The sequence below is a fragment of the Antechinus flavipes genome, chromosome 3 (assembly GCF_016432865.1).
Source record: "Antechinus flavipes isolate AdamAnt ecotype Samford, QLD, Australia chromosome 3, AdamAnt_v2, whole genome shotgun sequence".
Lineage (NCBI taxonomy): Eukaryota > Metazoa > Chordata > Mammalia > Dasyuromorphia > Dasyuridae > Antechinus > Antechinus flavipes.
This window is the reverse complement of record NC_067400.1, coordinates 480144139-480162345: the sequence shown is the minus strand read 5'-3', so window position 1 is coordinate 480162345 and position 18207 is coordinate 480144139. Positions and strand designations below refer to the sequence as shown.

Sequence of the window (18207 nt, the reverse complement as noted above, 5' to 3'; positions counted from 1 at the left end):
ATTTTCACCTCAGGGAGAGCATAGTCTGGAAAAAAAACAAGAAAACTTGGGGTAGAACAGGGGTCTTTCAGATGCAATGTGACAAGATCTGAAGAAAGACCCTGGGATGGGATTAATCTGTCTGAAGTGCAAACACCTGTGAACTATCTCCACAGAAATATGAAATGGGGACCCCTCAGGGATAGCTGGTTGTAAGTGGCACCTCAGCAGGGACCACAGAGACTTTCACCTCCTGAACTATTTGTCAATTTGGGGTTTGAGTCCGAGAAGACAGAGTGAATATCTGGTGATTGAAAACCTCAGGGCCAGCTGTGTTCCTGAGATGTGGCCCCAGGCAAGAAGGAACCAGCACCTGGAGAATTCAGAAGCTAGTGGCACAGTGGATAGAGTTTCTGGACTTGGAGTCAGAAGGACTTGAGTTGAAATTGAGTTCTATGCATTTAGTAACTGTATGACCCTAGAAAAGTCACCTATCCCTGTTTGCCTCAGTTTCCTTATCTATAAAAATGAGTTGAAGAAGGAAATGGCAAACCACTCTAATATGTTTGCCAAAGAAAACCTCCAAAGAGTCAGACACAAATGGAAATAATTAAAAACAACATTCCCTGACTTCAGGTTCAACATTCTATCCACTGAGTGTTTTGCTGTCTCTAGCTAGAGAAAAAGAGAATAAAGAAGCTAGAGGATAGAAACCCTAAGAGGATGGAGGAAAGATGAGAGAAGCCAATAAAAGAAAGGAAACAATAGAAACATCTAGAGAGAAAAAGGAAAAGAAGGAGAGTGGCATCCCAGATGTCCTAGAGACAAGTATTTGAAAAAGAAGGTGGTCAACAAGGGTAAATACCATAGAGATCTGTTCATCCTGAACAATGAAGGGAGAACTCTAGGATTTGGTGATTAGGAGGTTATTATTGATCTTTGAAAAAGAAGTTCCAGTAACTAATAGAGAGGAACATCAGATTGCAAGGAAGTGAAGAGCTAAAGTTTGGTAAGAAAATGAAAATATTGTCTTGAAGCTATTTCAAGAAACTTGACAATGTCATTCACATGTAAGCCACATGGCCAAACTAATATGACTCCCCATTTTCTAGCAACAGACAATACGAGATGTATCTTTCATGTGCATGTTACAAGGATGAGCAACTGTGTTAGTTCATTTCCCCACCAGGAAACACAAGAGCCAAAGTATCAAAATTAAGATTAGGAAGAAGATGGAAGTACAAAGAAAGAGAAATGACTGCCAAGACAAAAGTGTCCATCTTGTCAAGATAGTGTAGTCACTAATATTTTCTTTTTCCTATACTTTTGTACTGGCTGCCCCTCATGCATTACCTCCTATCTTCTGCTTCTTTAAAATCCTAGACTTCTTCAACAAGTACTCCCTTCCAAATGACACCTTTTCTAATTCCCCATTGAAAGTAAATACTAGTGACTTCTCCCCAAATTTACCTTGCATTTTTCAATAAATTTTTAAAATATATTTTGCAAAAGTTCATTTTTATATATGCCTGTTGTCTTCCTGATTGACCGAGGACTCCTTGACAGTGGGTTCAGCTTCACTTTTGTATTTAGATGCCCAGTACATCTATCATAATGCCAGACACTTAATAAATCCTTTTTGATTGGTTGATGGGTTGATTTGAGAGTTGATGCCTACTGCAGCAGCAGTATGAAAGATCAGTAAGCCTTCTCCAATTTTTGCTGATGGCAGAGGTAAAGACTATGGGTAGGATCTGCAAAATCCTAGGGAACTTACTTATTCAATAACAAGAGACACTTGGAATCCAATTAGCAAGACAGCTTCTGTGGCATCTTAAGATGTCATCTTAAGACAAGTACTCATCACACCTCATCATTCCACAAACTAAACACAGTTTTAATATAGCAACTCAACCAGATAGAACAGGACTGGTATCTATAGTATCATCTTCTTTGATCTCCCTAACTATCTGAAACCAGGGAGGAAGTAGCTTGGGACAGAATTTGTGTTGATGCTCTTTGTGCTATTCATCTTTTAATGTTTTCCTGGTATCATGATACTTTCTATTTTACATAAATTGTTCTTTTATAATAGGTGATCCTTGTATTTTTCAAGGCATTTCTCTCCCCTCCCTTTCCTTGGGAATAATTACTTAAACAACTAAAATAATAATAATAATAATAAAATAAAAGGAAAAAACAGATCATTAATCTAACTGACTTTTTAAAAAGTCTGACATTATATCTAGTATTACTCCATAGTCATCTACTTCTGGGAAGGAGGGAAGCAAGGAAAGATATCTTCTAATATTATTTAGGGCAAAGCTTGATATAATTTCAGTGGTTTTGTCCTTATTGTTTTATCCACTTACATTGCTGTGGTTTTTTGTATATTTTTAACTGGTTTTGCTTACTTCACTTTCCATCAGCTAATGTGTCTTCTCTTGATTCTCTATACTCATTATATTAATTCCTTATTACAGCACATTACTATACATATCAATTTGTTTAGCTATTCCTCAATAAAAGTAGTATAGCTACTTTATTTCCAGTTCTTTGCTGTTGCAAAAAGTATTAGTATAAATATTTTGATTTATATAAAGTCCATTTTTAATCAAAAAAATGGATGGTATGAAGAGGGACATTGGTAAAAGCATTTGAGTAATTTTTAACCCCAAACCAAGTAAATTCCTCAAGTAGTTGTCTTGTACCCTACTCTGCATGAAACTATAAAATCTCAGAGTTGATAGGGAACCTGGATGCTATTTAATCCAAAGCAATTTTTACACAAAAATCTCTCCTTATCACATACACAACGAGAAAAACACCAGAGCCACACAGCTAGTCAAAAAAAAAAAGATAAGGGAGACTCACCAATATCACCATTCCACTTTTGGTTATCTTACTTTCCCCTTATCTCTATCAGAAATAGGACTCTTCACCTTTCACACATTGCTTCAAGTTCTGCCCTGTAGGACAGAGGCTTTCAAATATTTGAAGACAGTCTACTATTTTCCTGGCCAAATACCCCCAATTCCTTTAACCAATCAGTTTTCATCTGGCATCTTTATCTCTCTTTTCTGGATACTTTCTGGCTTATTAATATCCTTCCTAAAATCTAGCATTCTGGAAAGAAAAGGGCTAGTAAGTAGCTAGATCAGGGAAACCCTTTTTTAAGGACTAGGGAGATCTAAACAAGTTCAAAAACACACGGGAAGGAACTAGTGAAAAAATGAAAAAAAAATTGAAGATACTTAAAAGAGAGTTATACAAGGATTATCAAAACAAGATTCTGGAGAAAGCAAGAGGAGAATAGGCATACTTTAAGAAGTTGACAAAAAACTCTATGAAATGTGAGGTTTGTTTATTATATGTCTGTACCATCTTTTTAGTTAGATTATGAAATTTGTTTCTGGGCAAGGCCATTTTTAGGTACTCTCCCACCTAAACTCCATATTGTAAATTGAATCAGGTTTTTATATGGATTATGCACAAATTATGTATAGATTTTATACAGATTAAATTACTTAATCTGTAAAGGTACAATAATGTTCTGTCCTGAGAGCCATATGACATTGAAGCTATATCTATATCCAAGGAATGAATGACACCCAGGGAGCTGGCTACCCTCAAATGGCTATCTAGCTAAGAGGCATTTAATTCCTACCACACAGTAGGTATTTTACATATACTTATTGACTGACCAACTAACCTCTTTTCATTAACTAACCTTATTTACCTGAACTTTCTGTAAATGACTGACAGCCAAAGCAGATGGCTGATGAGGAACTTTGAGAAGTGATATAGGCCAAAAAACAAGATGACGATACCAACAGACTCAAGTTGCAAGCCTCCGAATGTGTCTTACTATTAAGACAATAGCAGAAGTTGGAGTTGTGTGATGGAGTATGGCACTGGACTGCCAATGATGCTAGATAAGATCAGGAGGAGTTGTGCTACTCAGTATATTTTACCATGGTTACAAAAGCCTTTCATGATGTTTTTGGAAATAAGGGTTGAGAGGACTCTAGGGTTAATTAGAAATAGATTTTACTGGGTTAAGATCACTGCAGAAATCACTCAAGATGTATGAAACGTGTGCTTTTTTCTGCTAAAGTATTACCAATTTGCACCATATACTTGGACAATATATATACCAACAAAACTTTAGAATTTGTCTTCATTGGCTTTCTATCTCTAGAAAAAGTTATTGTTCAATTATTCAGTCTTGTCAGACTCTTTATGACCCCATGGACCATAGCATTTTAGGCCCCTCTATCTTCCATCACCCCCTTAGCCTGTTTAAGCTCATGTCCATTATTTCCATGACACTATCCAATTCATTCTCTGCTGTCCCCATTTCCTTTTGCCCTCAATATTTTCCCAAGTTATACTCTTTTCCAATGTGTTCCATTTATCACCATGTGGCCAGAGCATTTAAGATTCAGATTATTTCACTTTCCAGTGAGTAGTTTGAATTAATTTCTTTAAGTATTGACTTATTTGATCTTCTTGCTGTTCAAGAGACTCTCAAAAGTCTTTGAATTTCCACAATCCAAAAGCTTCAATCTTTGGCACTCAGTTTTCTGTACAATTCAACTCTCAAAGCCATTCTTCGCTATTGGAAAAACCATAGTTTTAACTATGCTGATTTTTGTTGTCAAGGTGATATCTCTGCTTTTTAGTATGTTGTCCAAATTTGCAACAGCTTGTTCCTTCCAAGGAACAAATGTCTTTTACAGCAGCAGTCGCCATCTGCAATGATCTTTGAGGTCAAGAATATAAAATCTGACACTGCTTTCATTCCTTCTCCCTCTACTTGCCAGAAAGTTATGAGACAAATTGCCATGATCTTTTTTTTTTTACACTTTCCTCTTTCCCCTCTTCAAGAGGCCTTTTAAATCCTCTTCAATTTCTACATCAGAGTAGTATCATCTGCATAACTGAGATTGTTGCTATTTCTCTTGGCAGCATTAAATTCTGGCTTTTGATTCATTAAGCCTGGCATTTCATAGGATGTCCTCTGTATATAAGTTAAATAAATAAGATGACAATCATGATTTTCCAATCATAAACCAGTCATTCGTTCCATGTTCAATTACAACTATTGCTTCTTGGTCTACAGGTTCCTCAGGAGAGCAAGTAAGATGATCCATACTCCCATCTATTTGAGGACTTACTTCATTTTATTTAAACCCTATAGTCAAAGGCTTTACTATAGTTAATGAAACAGAAAGAGGTAGTTTTTCTGAATATTCTTTGCTTTCTCCATAATCCAGCAAATGATGACAATTTATTTGGTCTCTAGTTCCTCTGCCTCTTTGAAAACAAACCAGCCTGTTCTTTTGGTAATTCTCTGTTCACATATTTCTGAAGTTTAGCTTGCAAAATCTTTTTTTTGTTTGTTTGTTTGTTTAATCTTTTTTCCTCTGAAGCAATTTTCCTGAGGCACTTGGGGTTAACTGACTTGCTCAGGGTCACACAGCCAGGAAGTGTTAAGTGTCTGAGACTAGATTTGAACTCAGATCCTCCTTACTTCAGGGCTGGTGCTCTATCCACTGAACCACCTAACTGCCCCTACCTTGCAGAATCTTAAACCTAAACTTGTTAGATGTGTGAAATGAGAACAATTGTTCAGGATTTTGAACATTTCTTGGCATTGCCCTTCTTTAGGATTGGAACATAAATTAGATCAATTTTAAAATCCAGTGGTCACTGTTGAGTTTTCCAAATTTGGTGACATATTGAATGCAACACTGTAACAGCATCATCTTTTACAATTTTAAATAGCTCATCTGGAATTCTATCATTCCCCCCACTAGTTTTATTGCTAGCAATGCTTCCTAAGATCCATTTGATTTCATTTTCCAGGATGTCTGGCTCTAGATCAATAACCACACCATTGAGGTAATTGGTAATGTTAAGATCTTTTTTGTATAGTTCTATGCATTCTCACCACTTCTTAATCTCTTCTACTTCTGTTAAATCTTTAATAGTTTTTACTTTTATCATTCCCATTTTCACACAAAACATTTCCTTGATTACTTTGATGATGAGTAGTTTGCCTTGAATTTGAACAGATATCATCCTGTCATTTTTTGAGATTATATCTAAGTACTGCTTTTCTCACCTTTTCATTGACTAAGGTGACTACTCCATTACTTCTAAGGAATTCTTGCCCACAATAGGATATGTAGTGATCAGTTGAATTAAATTCACCCATTCACTTATGTTTACTATTACTTAAAATGTCAATGTTTAATCTTTCCATCTCCTATTTGACCACATCCAGCTTGGTTCATAGATCTTAGATTACATATTCTTATACAATATTTATCTTTATAGCATCAGACTTTTCTTTCAGCATCAGATGTAAACTCAGCTGAGCCTCCTTTTGACTTTAGCCCATTCACTTCATTAACACTGGAACTATGTGTAATTGTTTTCCAGTCTTCCCCAATGGAATATAGGATCCCTTCAGACCTGACAAGCTCATTTTATGATGTCATCTCTTTTATAATTTTAGCATGATCCATAGGATTTTGCTTGGCAAAAATGCTGGGGTGGTTTGCTATCTACTTTTTCAATAGATCAACTTTTGCCAGAGCTCTCCACTATAACTGTCCATCTTGGGGTAACCCTACATAGCATAGTTTAGAGTTTCACTGAGCTATGCAAGCCCCTTCATCATAAATGAGTGAGGGGGGGAGGGGAAGAAGGAAGAAGGAGGGAAGTGGGAGGATAGTGAAAATAGTAAGAGCAAAAGCCAAATTTGGTGGTGAGTGACACAAAATATGCACTTACCAAGAACCAGAAAGTTGTTAAAGTATTGAGAGAGAAGTATTTATTTTTCCAGGTAATACCTTCTTGCTAAAATACACTCAGACTATTGACATTGAAAGCACATTATTAAAAGAAATGTTGGCATCAAAAAAGTCTAGAACTATACCTTATCCCTCACAATAAAAGCCACAATCTGAGTGTTTCCACCACTCACTAGTAAACATATGAGGAATGCTAAGATCAGGACAAAACTTTCAGTGGACTCAGTATGTAATATGCTTAGTTCATGCTGATAGTTCCAGCAGGAATAATGACACAATCTTTACTCCATACTTTCTAAATATTGGATAAGAGCCATACTTACTCACTGAATTGTGTTTCAGTCTCTAAGAATTAAGAAACTACATTCACAATCAATGCATCTCAGCTAAGAGAAATGTTGAAAGAAGCTTAGCACTCATCTACAACTTCATCTCAGAAGAAAGTTGACAGAGATCAATGATGGAATGATGTCCAAAATCATTGTTGAGACTTTGAATAAAGATATAAAGTTTGGCTAAGAAATCTTGGCATTTGAGGATAGCTATGTGGCACAGTAGATAGAGCACTAGCCTTGAACTCAGGACTACCTGAGTTCAAATCTGGTCTCAGAATACTTAATACTTCTTCGCTGTGTGACCTTGGGCAAGTCACTTAATTCCAATCGCCTTAGGAAAAACAAAAAGAAAAGAAAAGAAATCTTGGTGTTCATAGACACAGGAGTTAGCAAATCAATGATTCTTTATCTAGCTCCGGAAAGATTGGTCACTTGCCTATTAAGAAGATGGCCCTAGAAACTGGCAGGAGCCTTTTAAGAAAAATTCACTGCAACTACTAAGGCCTAAAGGTGAGTATATTAGACTCACTGATGAGCAGGTAAAAAACTGATAGACACTTACCTGAGAAGAATATAAGCAAAAGAAAATGCCAAGAAGACAAGACCCAAAGGCAAAATAAATCTCAAGATACTTCAAACTACTATTGAGAAGAGCCTCCAGATTGGGGGTGGAGTGGGATGGAAGAAGGAAAGTAGGACAGAGGTGAAAAAGAAAAAAGAATGACCTATGATATGGTAATCACAGAGAACCATTTGCCTTTTGGTGGCTCTATAATTTAACTAATAATTATTTCTAGTTATGTGCTAAACTCAATTGTTTCTATCCTAGGAAATAATAAATATTGATGCCCTGGTACAAAGCCCCAGTTGTCTTGTCATTTTTACAATTCTGGAAAGAATTAAGAAACTCTCTTCTCTTAAGATAGAGTAGGCTGAACTTTAACTGTGATATGTACACTTTCTATACTATCTTGCACCTGAGCAAAGTAAAGTTTTTTGATTTGTTTTGGTTTGATTTTTTTGCTGTTTCAAACTTATAATGTCTGGGCTAGCTCTCTGGAGGGCCTCAGGATCAGAGTCAGAATCAATCAAAATGCTTGGTCTTCAAGGGGAGAAGTGAAGGAGACAGGCAAGCTACCACACACCTTGCCAAAGATGAATCCTGGACTCTGGAGTCTGGAGCCTGAAATCTCTCTCCTCCTGGTCCTCCATCAGAACAACTCTGACTCTCCCCTTCAGTCCTCCAATCTTTCCCTATGATTACCTCACCATCACACATTGAGCAAGCACCAATGGTGAGGAGAGCCATCACATCACCATCTCATCTAAATATATGTATATAGAATCATTATCTCACATCAAATAGTAATTAGGCTTAAGTGCTCTGCAGTCTCAGATTCAAGTTCACCTTTTCAGAGTTTCACCCCTCTACACAAACCACCAAGTTCAGAACAAATAAACACTTCATGTTGATAGTAAAGAAATTTTTTATGTTCTGAATGTCTATGCCTTAGAACAATGCCTAGCATATAGCAGGTACTTAATAAATGTGCAATATTACTGATAACTCACATATTCTGCTGTTATAAGGCTGGTTAGTGAGGGCAGGTGTCTTTTCTTAGGATGGATGTGTATTCATGTATATATGTGAATTCGTATTTAGTTACTTTAAAATTATTTAGATTTTTGTTTCCCCCTTTTCCCTTTTTTCTTCAGTCTTTTGCAGTTCCTTAGTTTTTATAATTTTAAAAGCTAAAGGACTTTACCCCCTCCTTGTACCTAATTAGTTCATCAACTTGTGCCAACTCAAGAACCATCAGGAACTTTGAAAAACCTAATCACTTTCTCTGAACACTGTTAAGAAATTTTACCTTCCGCTTTCAGATCTCCCATCTTGTACCCTAATCGCACTTGACTAACTGCCCTTTGTCCTCCCATTCAGGGCCCACACAGCCCTTCCTAACTACTGTTTCCTCAATTTGCAGACCACAGGATTAGGTGTCCTGTACTCAATACCATGTTCTGTAGCCCACACTAGCCCTGGCTTAAAGAGCCAGCGTTGTCATGAGCACAAGTTATTGAACCATAATCTCAACTCTCCCACATAGGACTTCATAACCCATTCCCAAGAAATCTGTTCTTATAAATGCAGGTCTCAATAAAATCTTGAGAAAATTCTCCATACTTTCCTGCCCTCTGAATCCAGGATCCACAATTGTTAGAATCCTAGTATTAACTCAATGGAATTGATAGAAACAGTGTTTATGTGCTTGGGTTTACACCTTTGGAGTTCACACCTTTGGAGAATTCACACATGAGAGGTCACACATTAAAGCTCACACATTTAAGAGAGTTTACACATTGGCTCACACATTGGCGTTCACAAGTCAGGAGATATCCAAGTTTACACCTCCAATAATCCCACTCTCGGAAGAGGAGTCAACCTTTGAGTTTACACCTCTAAAAGAGTATAAAAAAGAGCTGAGTCAGTGGAGTCAGTTAGTTAAGAAGACTGAGAAGCTAATCTGCAATCAGGCAGAACCAAGATTCAGAGAGAGCTAGAGGCAGAAGCTGGCAGAGGCAAAAGACTAGCAACAAGAGCTCTCAGAACCAAAGAAAGCTAACTGGGCTATTTTGGAAAAGACAATAAAAGATTGGATTTTAACTCCTGGCTGTATTTGAAGTGATTATTACTTGGAACTGAAACTAAGCTTGCTCCAGAAAACCTCCCCAAGAAACCTGCTCCTAGAGAACCATCATATATTATAAAAAAGAAGAGACCACCACACACGATGGCTTCTAAAGTGCAACATTTTGTGTAAAGGCAAGGCAGTGCTATGAAATAAAAGAGTTAATGATTTTAGTGTTTAAGAACTGGTTTATGAGTAGTATCTCTGTGGCATGGTCCTGAAAAACAACTTCCCTTATGTTTCAGTTTCTACAAGTATCAAATGAAAATCATCCTTATATTACTACTAACTTATATTAGTAACATCATAGCAGAATAATTTGTATATCTCAAAATTTCATATTAGATTGTGTTGTTTTTATTATTGCACCCTATGTTCTCACTCTTTCTACTAATAAGCTAATATACCCTTCAAGCTTCTCACTATAATCACTTCAAACCACCCAATTTAGCCCAAGGATAGAACACAAACCATTTCCTTTTTTCTTTTCCCTGCTAATCAGAAACAATTCAAAATGCTAGACTATTTTAAGGATTTATACAAAGAACTACAGGGAAAAACACAAGAAAAAAGAACTACAGGATAAAATAACAAATCAAAAAAAAAAAAAAAAAGAAATGTTATAATTTGCATCTATCTTCTAATTCTGATCCATCATACAAACCATAAGGTTCTACCCTTTACTCTTTTTTAGTTCCTGCTTTCTTCTAGACAGGTCTTTTGCTCAGTCAGTTACATTAACATTTAAGCTGGAAATTAGATAGATTTCTAATAGATTTAGTTTGAATATCTTTTGGCTGCAAAAGCCACTTCCCTAATCCTATACTTCTCAGTGCAAGAACCTATACATTAGGTTTCTCTCTTATTATCCTCTACATTCCCTGACAAGTTGGTTTTCTGGGCTTTTGAACTGCAAGGAATTTGTTACTTCTCTTACCTTATATTCCTTTTGAGGAATCTAAAAGCCTAGGAGAAAAAAGCATCAAGAAAGGTGAGGAAAAGCATGGTTATGAATAATGGAGAAATAATATCCTGGGCTCCTTGCTTCTAGGAGGAGAAAAACTCTTCCCTCTCTGTTTCTCAAAATTTTTCCTTCAGGATTTCAAGCCTTTTGTTCTAATTTAATAGTGCTCTGTCTCTATCTAGACTTATCTCTCTGTCTCTGTGTGTTTCTATCTATCTATCTGTCTGTCTCTCTTTCTCTGTTTCTGTTCCTCCCCCACCCCCCCATTGTCTCTATACTTTGTAATGAAGTTACCTTCCCCTCTTGTTGCCTTCAGCTGCAATCTGGGTCTCTTCTGGAGGCCAGATGGTAATATGAATATGAAGCTAAGCATCCTTATTTTCATCCTTTGATTCTGGCATCATGTAGTTCCCCTTATGACTCCTTCTCTAAAACTACTTTGTATTTATTTATATTTATTCATTTAACATTTGTCCTGCATATATTTTTATATGTGCTTATTGCCTCCTCCATTAAAATGTGAGTTCCTTATGAATAGGGATAATTTTATTCTTTTATCTTGAGGCCAAGTACAGTGCTTAACATATGTAGAATTTAAATCTTTGTTGATCAAGTAATTGAATTCTTTGTTTCTCCATTGGTCCTCTTTCTATGATACACTTCTCCCAGTTTCCATTTTGTTAGAAGAATTTATATAGCAGATGTTACAGTGGTCAAGGGGTTCAGTGGGCTAAGGGCTAAATATCATGAAGTAGGTTAAGGTAAGAAGTGGATCAAAATGAAATATCTGATAATGAACTTGAAACTTTAAGGGTTGCTATGGGAATTATTCTTCCATTTCTTCCTTAATTCTTGCTTGGCAGAGAAGGTAGCCATTATATAATATAAGGATTGATAGCTATTTATCCAGTTGCCGAGATAGATGAGAAAAAGTGGGAGAAAAGAATGGTACAGAAGAGTTATAGTTACCAATAGAGTGAATTTAGAAGTCAGAAGAAAGGGAGATGAGCACAAAAGTGCTCTAGTAATGTAGAGGGCTGAAACTCCAAAAAGGTATGCTTGAATCAGACAACCAAGCACTTAAGGATAATTACCTATTCCACGAGACAACGACTCTATTAGCATATGTTTAGATAAATGGCTCTTCTCACTATTGGGTGTTTGTTGAATGTTTGGTGTTAAGATAATCATAGGCAAGGATTGTAAGACAGAGAGAGAGGGGCCAGAGAGGCACTTTGTGACAGGGTGAAGAGGAGAAAGACTGGTGGTTTTAGACTCAAGAATCCAGGATATATCTTTGGCAAGCCTCGTGGCAATTTGTCTGCCTCCTTCACTGCTCCCAAGACCAAGGACTTTAATTTATACTGACTCTGGCTGACCCTGAAGTCCTCCAGGGAGCTAGCCCAAACTTCACAAGATTTAATGTATTTGTAGAATAAAGGAGTTTTTGTCCCATATTGTAACAGGATCTATGAACAGGGGACTCTGGTGAGAAACAGAAGGAAGTAGGATGCAAATGGATGAGATGATAACTAAATGCAAGTCCTTTCCAATAACATCTCTTCCATTGTTTCCAATTTTACAATCTGTCTCCCCAACTTAAGAGAATTGATGAGATCTCAAGATGAAATTCTGATGATACAAACACAAATGATTCAGATGAAAAAAGATAAAGGGGAAAAGGATATAAAATATACCAATGTTTTATGATGGCAAAGAATCAAAAAATGAAATATAATGCCCATTGACAAGGAAATGGTAAAAAAAAAATGGCAAATGCATGGGATAGAATAATATTGTGCTGTAAGAAACAATAAATATGATTAAATAGAAAACCATTGAAAGACATATATGCATTGCTACAAAATGAAGTAAAGTCAAAGAAAAATAATGTAAGAAAATAAACAGAAAAAACCCTCAACAAAATATAAAAGATGCATGTTACAAAATCATAAAGACTAAGTTTAGCACAGAAATAGAAATCTGAGAATCTATCTGCATAGATGGAGGGAGGGATGTGGAACATTGCATGCAATGTCATTTTTTTTTTTTTGTTATATTGATTTTTTGGAATTTGTTTTCCTTTTATTACTCTTCATTTTTTCTTTCTTTTCTGTACTAATAAGGGATGATTCTCTAAGGGAATGTAAGCAATACAGGGAAAATGCAGATGATGTAAATGCAAATTATATTAATGAATTTTTTTTTTAGTGTAAACCTTTTTCTTTTTATTTAGAATAACCTCTTTTTTTCTTCTCTCTCTCTCTCTCTCTTTTTTTTTTTTTAACAACATTCCCCACTTCAAACTTGGGCCAGTAAAGATTACACTGAAAATGGTACACCTATCAACTGGAATACAAATCCACCTAATGAGGAAATTTTAAAACTTTCCAAACAAAAAGTAGAACAAAAAGAAAAAAAAAATCAACTGGCATTTTCCACAAAGGATTCACTCCCCTGACACACACATTCTCCAAACAATAGCTACCAAATCCAATTCTATGTCAGTTTCAGGATGTTGTTTTAAAATGAATTCACTATTTTACTCATATTCTAAATAACCTCTAGGTCAGTTTCACAAATTTTATCTGCTGGAGGTGCATCATAATTAACCAGGGCTCCCTCCTCCTGGTCCAGAATTCTATGAAATTTCTTGTCAATAATTCATCTGCAACAGTTTCCATTCCATGTCATCTTTAGAGAGTTTGATAAGATTGGATATATCTTCATATATACACTAGAAAAGGATTCAATCACCTGGATCAGATTACATCCTAATAAGCTATCATGTACATTGGCAAGATAAGTGTTGTTAATGGGGTCATCTCAGAATTCTACCTGGTAATCCGACAGTGTCTTTTCAAAGTTTGCTAGTGATTCATTCTTACTAACCCGAGGCACAAAGTTTAATGCTTCTGTCTGCATTCCTGCATACTGTGTTGCAAGCTTCCCACTCACTAAGACTTAAACATCTGTGTTGATTTTGCAAAGCAGTTTGTTCTTAAGGGCTATGTGAGGTACAACATTTCCTACTTCTCTTCTGCCACACAGTTGATATCTGACTACATGTCTAAGGTAGCCTGCAATTTAGGAGGGCAACAGATGGCATTTGTTGTGGGTCAAATAAACACTTTGGGAAAATTGTTCAGGGTATGGTATGTTTTACTTTCTAAAAGTTGCACTTCTAGCAGAAGAGCCTTGTCATCCATCTTTTTTAAATGATCAATACCTCCAAAGCCTAAAATAAGACAATCTTCTTCTCAAATTTGTACTTATATAGTGAAAAAACACTATTGGATTACCAGGTAGAATTCTGAGATGACCCCATTAACAACACTTATCTTGCCAATGTACATGATAGTTTATTAGGATGTAATCTGATCCGGGTGATTGGATCCTTTTCTAGTGTATATATGAAGATATATCCAATCTTATTAAACTCTCTAAAGATGGCATGGAATGGAAACTATTGCAGATGAATTATTGACAAGAAATTTCATAGAATTCTGGACCAGGAGGAGGGAGCCCTGGTTAATTATGATGCACCTCCAGTAGATAAAATTTATGAAACTGACCTAGAGGTTATTTAGAATATGAGTAAAATAGTGAATTCATTTTAAAACAACGTCCTGAAACTGACATAGAATTGGATTTGGTAGCTATTGTTTGGAGAATGTGTGTATCAGGGGAGTGAATCCTTTGGGGAAAATGCCAGTTGATTTTTTTTTCTTTTTGTTCTATTTTTTGTTTGGAAAGTTTTAAAACTTCCTTATTAGGTGTATTTGTATTCCAGTTGATAGGTGTACCATTTTCAGTGTAATCTTTATTGGCCCAAGTTTGGAGTGGGGAATGTTGTTTTAAAAAAACATTATATTCTTAAATGTCAGATTCTGAGAATGAAGTGCAGGATGTCAACAGAAGCCTCTCAGTCAGTGCTGAACAGGGACTGGGCTCTCTGGAACTCCACCATCACTGCTACCATCTTACCACCTCGCACATAATCCAATAAAAATCTACTTCAAAAAATTAATGTGACTGCACAGATAGCTATCTGATGAATTTCACTTTCTCAGACATAAATTGTCAAACATTGAATTTAGAGTTGAAAGGGGTCTAAAAATATGCTATAGTCCAATATCCTGATTTTTAGTCACATTTGAATTAAACTTTTATTTAGTACCTACTATGTGCAAGTTACTATGCTGGGTACTAAGAATACAGAGGCAACAATACAGGACTTTTCCACTTAAAGCTTATATTCTAGGAGTTCATGGCAGAAATACTGGAGTGACTTGCCATTTCCTTTTCTAGCTCATTTTACAATTGAGAAGACTCAGAGTCACACAGCTAGTAATTGTCTGAGGTCCTTTGAACACAGGTCTTCTTGATTCCAGATCCAGTGCTTTCCAGTGAACACTTATTGGTTAAAATGTCCAGAGGGAAGCATAAGCAAGCAGGACAATTCTGAAAGAAAAGTATGGAATTTATTACTTAATGCGTTTTTATACAATTATTACATATTTACTTTTCTTAAAGCAAGCAGTGTGAAAGAGATTCACATTTTCATAGAAAATCCTCTTTTTGTGTTCTGTGGAATGTATTGAAAAGTTATTTTTGTAAGTATTTAAGTTTAGAGTCTACCTGTGGTAGAGTCCTCTGAGTTTAAGTGTATCAAATCAGCCCAATTGGACACACTGACTCTTGAGTCTAATATAGTGATATCCTTTTGATGGTCTACAAGCAGGAAGAATAACAATCAAGTTCAGAATAAAAATAAATAAATTTCAATATATAAAAAAAAACAAAAAACAAATCTCACTGTGATTACAGTTTAGACTCATTTTCCAAAAAACTGGGAAACTCCAGAAAATTAAGGCTGCTAGACAATTGGATATGATAACCAGAAATGTATAAAACCCATCTACTTGTTCAAATAGAACCTGCCCTAGTTAAGGTTAAGGACTGGTTAAGGACAACACTGTTAGATTTTTATTATTAATGAAGACCATACTAATTGGATTGCTTACTATAGTTCTATCACAATGAACTTTAGCTACAGCACAAATGTCTTTTCCCTCTGAGGTCATCAGCTGGAACACAGGACCTCCTGAGTCACCTACCAACACTGTCTGCCCACTAGAGGCACTAAGGTCCCTGTCTTTTAATCCAGAATTCCATCGGTCCCCTTCATACGTCCTCTACATCTAAAATTCATTTCTGTTTTGTCATAGAACATAATCTAATGCTTTCCTACCTTTTGTGAAGACCGAGTTAGCACCCTGGATACTTTAAAATCAGCCGGAGTCAGGATAAGCAAAAGTCCTTAATCTTTATTTTTTGTCAAAGGGAGAGGAGAGAGTAGACACAGGAATCTCCTCTTTCTTCTATTGCCAGGAGTTCTCTCACTTGTCCTACTCCACCTTTTTATCCCTCCTCCCAATCTCTCTATATACTAACTGATTGAGCCAGCACAATGGGGGGGGGGGGTCCATTTTCCAAACAAATGCTAATAGAGTATTGTCTAATTGATAATTAGCCTGAAGTGCTTGCTTGTCCAAACTTCAGTGCATGAACTCAAGAGTTTCAGTAAAAGAGCATTTTACTCATGAACTCCTGCCTGAATATCCAGCTCTACCCGTCCAGTTCCTTCTCTCCTTCAAGACCCAGTTCGAATAGCAACTTTTCCAAAAAGGTTTCCCAGACTTCCCTAGCTAGAAGTTATTTTTTTCTGTTTTACATTTCTATAGTTAATTGTTTACAATTCTTATTTTGTACTTTTCACATTCTACCTTTTATTATCATGCTTGATATTCTTTTTTTCTGGCAGTAACTAAATATTATGTTTCTTTCTCACAGCAATTAGCTCAGTAGTACCTCATACCTAGTTGTTGAGTACAAAACTTCTATTTTATTTTATCTTGTTCACTTAGACTCAACTTTTCTGTTTTTTTCCCCAATAAATTTATATAACAGAAATCAAGTTATCTTGTCCTCTAGTTGACAGAATCAAATCAATTCAAAGCAATTCACATTGTCCCTAAAATATTGTACATTGTGATAGTCACTGAGGACAAAAATAAATAAATAAAAACAAAATAGTCTTGGCCTTCATTATTCTCACATTCTATTAGAGGCAAGGATGCATTTTCAACCTGAGCAATTATATTTCATAAATCAGCAAACAACAGAAATTAGGACATGATTTATTGTGTTAGTTATGCAAACATATATTATATAGATATATATAGATAAAACCTAAAAGTCTGTCCCGTATACATTTTTAAGAGAACCTATTGTAAGACACTTACCAGTTCATTTCTGACTAAAGGTATACAAGATGTATGCAGATAAGTAAGTACACGTCATTTAGAGAAAGACAGACAAAAACAGAAAGGCACAGACATGGACAAAAACAGAGAGGAAGCAACAAGAAGTCAATAAATGAGGGACATGGGTCAAGAATGAGTCTGTGATCCCTTCTTCCTTTATACTACTTCACTTGTTGATCTCATCTGCAACCATGGAATTAATGACTATTTCTGTGTTGGTGATTCTCAAATCAACCTATCCTGATCCAAACTCTCTGCTGACCATCTTGAATCTTTAACTGCCTTTCAGCATCTCAGACTGTATGTCCAGTAGACATCTTGAACCAAATATGTTCAAAACAGAATTCATCATCTTCCTCTAAACCCTCTTCCCACTTCCAAATTTCCCTGTTACTGTAGGTCAATATCATCCTACCAGTCTCTGTGGCTCATAGCCTAGGAATTATCTTGGACTCCTCACTATATCTCACCAAACATATTCAAGTTGTTGCCAAGATCTCACTTCTGCAATATCTCTATCATAATATCCTTCTGTATTCTGATACTACCAACCCTCTAGAGGAGGACATCCTCACCTCTATCAGACTCTTGCAGTAAGTATTTGTGGTCTACCTGCTTTAAATATCTCTCCACTTCCATCCATCCTCCAATTCAACCACAAGTGATTTTCCTAAAGCATAAATCCAATCATGTCACCCCTGTCCCCTAGCCCAATCACTGCCTATTGTCTCCAAGGGCAAATACAAAATAGGTAATCTTTCTATCCCCTACCTCAAATGCCTCCCTATTCCAGTCCATCCTCCATTTAGTCTCCAAAGTGCTCTTTGATCTAACCAAATCAGCCCTATGCTCAACAAATTCTAGTGATTACCAATTATCTCAATTATCAAATATAAAATCCTTTATTTGAAATTTAAAGCCCTTTGAAATCTGACCTCTTCTTATTTACATTTTAGTCCCTTCCCTGAACTCTATCATAATGGTGTCAAACTCAAATGGAAAAAAATCCTCCCAGACCACATATTGACTTAGAAAATTTCAATTATCTATTTAGTATTGTATTTTTATTTATTTTACTATATATTT

General features: G+C 36.0%; 1 pseudogene; it reads right to left on the bottom strand.

The window, feature by feature from the left end:
- Nucleotides 1-13315: 13315 nt before the first annotated feature.
- Nucleotides 13316-17760, bottom strand: LOC127557325 (26S proteasome non-ATPase regulatory subunit 11-like; annotated as a pseudogene).
- Nucleotides 17761-18207: the final 447 nt, after the last annotated feature.